This window comes from Ornithorhynchus anatinus, chromosome 3 (assembly GCF_004115215.2).
Source record: "Ornithorhynchus anatinus isolate Pmale09 chromosome 3, mOrnAna1.pri.v4, whole genome shotgun sequence".
NCBI classification, from domain to species: Eukaryota; Metazoa; Chordata; class Mammalia; order Monotremata; family Ornithorhynchidae; genus Ornithorhynchus; species Ornithorhynchus anatinus.
The window spans coordinates 12322728-12326774 of record NC_041730.1 but is presented as its reverse complement, the minus strand read 5'-3'; the positions used below and the strand labels follow the sequence as shown (position 1 = coordinate 12326774).

The 4047-nt window shown below is 49.1% G+C and overlaps 1 long non-coding RNA gene across 1 annotated transcript; it reads right to left on the bottom strand.

Annotated features, from left to right (window-relative positions):
• Window positions 1–1050: 1050 nt before the first annotated feature.
• On the bottom strand, window positions 1051–3744 carry LOC114810240. The gene is made up of 3 exons (XR_003757964.1): window positions 3705–3744; window positions 1525–1675; window positions 1051–1341 (listed from the first exon to the last, which is right to left on the bottom strand). It is a non-coding gene; the product is annotated as an uncharacterized LOC114810240 (long non-coding RNA).
• Between the last annotated feature and the right edge of the window lie 303 nt (window positions 3745–4047).

Sequence of the window (4047 nt, the reverse complement as noted above, 5' to 3'; positions counted from 1 at the left end):
GGCCTGACTATGGAACGGGGGAACGATGTTTGGAGTCGTGACGGGGTGCTCTGGGGTTCTTGGGGGGCTCAGAGGGGAGCACCCCCTGAGAAGTAGCGTGGCCTAGTGAATAAATGCCAGGACTGGGTGCCAGGAGACCTGTATACACAAGTACACAGGTGCCTCAGAAGTGCCGAAATGGCAGTAGGGGAGGATGTAAGGTAGAGAGAAGAGCTATTAGTCAGGGAAGGCCTCCGGGAGGAGATGGGCTTTCCAAGGGGCCTTGGAGATGGGGAGACCAGTGGTCTACAGCATGTGAAAGATGAGGGAGTTTCAGGCAAGGGGAAGGGCCCTAATCAGAGGTCAGCAGCAGGAAAGACAGAAAAGAGACAAAGTGAGTAGGGTGGTTTGAGAGGATGGAAGACTGTGAGCTGGGGTGTAGTGGGAGAAGAGAGTAGGTAAGGAAGATGTATATGATGAAATGCCTTAAAGCCTAGGGTCAGAAGTTTCTACTTGAATGCCATAATGATTATAACTCTGCCCCCAATTCCCTCAAACCAAGCCTCTTTGGACTAACATCCTGGAGCCTCTCTCTCCTACCCGACCCAAATTATTAATATTATTATAATTATTACTATTAACATTATGTGTTAAATGCTTACTATGTGTCAAACACCGTTATAAGTGCTGGGGTTGATACATTTTAACTAGGTCGGACAAGGTCCTCATGGTGCTTGATTCTATTTATCTTGCTTCTATTTATCGCCATTGTTCTCGTCTGTCCGTCTCCCCCAATTAGACCGTAAGCCCGTCAAAGGGCAGGGACTGTCTCTGTTACCGATTTGTACATTCCAAGCGCTTAGTACAGTGCTCAATAAATACTATTGAATGAATGAATGGGGCTCACAGTCCAAGTAGGAGAGAGAACAGGTGTTGGATTCCCATTTCACAATTGGGAAAACTGAGACACTGAGATATTTAAGTGACTTGCCCAAGATCACACAGCAAGCAATTGAAAGAGCAGGGTTTAAAATCCAGGTCCTCTGACTACAAGGAACTTGCTTTCTCCACTAGGCCACGCCCATCTTTCCTCTTACAAAGTCAACTCAGCTGGTTGCCAGTCTGAGGCTAAAACTAATTGGAAGCCCCTGATCCCATTTCAAAGCAATCAGTCAAGCAGTGCTATTTATTGTGTGCTTAGGGGGTACAGGGCAATGTCCTAAGTCCTCGGGAGAGTACGGAACACCAGAATCAGCAGACACGTTCCCTTCTCGTAACAAGGAACCGAGATTTTCTTCAAATCCTCCTGAGCAACCCTGGAGATGTTGAGAACCTCTCCAACCACATTCTCAGATGGTCGTCCTGTGGGCACAGAGTCATAGAAATCCATCAGTCAGTGATATTCACTGAACACCTCTTATGTGCGGAGCACTGTACTAAGCGCTTGGGAGAGTACAATACAACAGAATTAGCGGACATGCTCCCCACTCATAATGGGCTTAAAAAAATGGACCAATCAACTAGGTGGAAGTGATCTACAAGAACCTTCATCACGTGACTCAGTAGTTCAGCAGACTTTCGGTCTTCAGCCATCTAGAGGGGCTTGAAGAGGAGGAGGAGGAAGAGTTCCTTTGGCGTGGAGCAAGATGAGAGAATAGCAGCTTCATCCAGTGAGGTAAGTGCATTGAATGGGTTCCTGCAGGGAGTTATGGAGGAGAAAATTCAGTAGTCTGGAAGGAGTGTGGATAGATTCTGGGTTGAGTAGCCCTTCCGGAGTCAATAAAAGAAAAGCTAGGCGTGGCAAAGGAGAATTGCGGACAGGTACTTAGCCTATTTCTAACTGTTAAGATGGAAGGCAAGGAGGACAGGTATCGCCTTGTTTCTCTAGGTACTATATTTGGGCTGGTGACAGGATCCTGGTTGAATGGATGGTTGGCTTGGCCCAGGAGTGGCTGTGTTTCCGGTGTCCGGTAATTTTTGTCCAGGGAGAACTTATCAGTTGCAAAAAAGGTGGACAAAGTAGTAGGGGAGGGAAGGGAAAGTAGCTTAATTTTGAGCAGATTATTTTTTATTTTATTATATTTCTTTGTTTCATGGTATTTGTTAAGCCCTTAGTATGTGCCAGGCACTGTACTAAGTGCTGGGGTAGATACAAGCTGATCAGGTTGGATATAGTCCCTGTCCCACTTGGGGCTCACAGTCTTAATCCCTATATTACAAATGAGGTTAACTGAAGCCAAGTGAAGTGACTTTGCCAAGATCATACAGCACACAAATGGCAGAGCCGGAATTAGAACCCAGGACCTCCTGACCCCCAGGTCTGTGCTCTATCCACTAAATTCCATCCCCTCTTCCTAACTCTGCTCTGTGTTTCCGGCCTGCTCCAGAACCATCTGCCCCTCCGGAGTGGCTCCGGGGGAAGGGGCTAGAGGTTTTGGAAGCCATTCTGCCTGGGTCTGTGCTGAGAGTGTTCTGAGCGTGGCAACCACTCCAGGCTAGGGGCCCAGGGAGATGGGTTGGCATGCTGGGACTAGCCTGGGGGCGACTATGAAGGCCCAAGGAGCTGTGGGAGTCCTGCCAGAAAACACCTGAAGCAGGGCCTTGGTGGAACTGGGGTTAGCCTGGTTGGAGACGGGGCAGGACTGAAGGGTTATGGACAGAGAGTTGCGTGGAGGTCGGGGAGAAGGCTAGGGAATTAGTGCTGGCCCAAACTCAGGCATGGCCGGCCCGTTTCCGGGCCCTCTTCGCAGCTGGACTAGGGCAGTAATAAAATCACTTCACTTCTCTGGGCCTCAGTTCTCTCATCTGGAAAATGGGGATTGAGACCGTGAGCGCCACATGGAACGGGGACTGCGTCCAACCTGACTTGTTGTTTTCACCCCAGTGCCTAGTACAGTACCAGGCACATAATAAACCTGCCTGCAAGAGGCAGGTAGGAACTTGTCTTGGACCCGAATCCGTGTAAAGATCCGGAGGCTTGGTCAAGGCCAAAGGTGGAGTGCTCTTTAGGCTGTAAGCTCATTGTGGTCAGGGAATGTGCCTGTTATATTGTACTCTCCCAAGTTCTTAGCACAGTGCTCTGCACACAATAAGCGCTCAAATACAATTGACCGACTATCCTTTCCTTCACCCATTCTACACATTTGCCGTTCCTTTCTCTGGGTAGAGAAACATAGGAGCTTCATGATGCTCCCTCTAGACTGTCAGCTCGTTATGGGTCAGAAACTTGTCTGCTAATTTTGTGGTTTTGTACTCTCAAGTGCTCAATGAATATGGTTGATTCCTGGGAGAACTGAAGCCTCCTGGGGAGAACTGAGTTCAATCAATCGATCAATGGTATTTCAGCACTTAATATGGGCAGTGCATCCTGTTCAGTGTTTAGCTCTCTTTGGATCTGTTTGGCTGATCTGCAAGTCTTGTTTCTCAGTGGGCAGGTTTCTCCCGGACTCTCATGAACCTGTGCCTCAGTTTTCTCAAGTGGGGATTAAATACCAGTTCTCCCTCCGACTTAGACTGTAAGCCTCACATGGGACAGACACTGTGTCCAACCTGATTAACTTTTATGTACCCCAGTGCCACCCTATCAGGGTCACACCTGGAGAGTTTCCAGAACTCTACCAGTCTCGGCTACGAGAGGGAGAGTCAAGCAGAGGCCTGTCCATTCCGTTCCGAGCTGGGGCAGTGGCTAGAGAGAGAAAGGCAATCTGCTTCAAGACAAAACTCACCTGTGCTGGGCAGCAGCGGCATGGGAGAGTCGAGAGCGGAGACTTGAGTTGACCGCAGGGAAGGAGGCAGAGGTAAACGACTTCCGTATTTTTACCGAGAAAACTCAACGGATACACTACCAGAATGATTGCAGACGGAGGTGGGTTGTTCTGGGAAAAATGCCCATGGGTCGAGACGAATCGACAAAGTAAGACAGGACCCCAGTGCTTAGAACAATGCTTGAAAGCAACAGTAAGCGCCTAACAAATAGGATTTAAAAAAGCGGCTCCCCCCCCCCCCCCCCCCCCCAGACACACACCTCCCCACCACCCCTGAAAGAGCCACTGACTCCCAGAGCCCAAT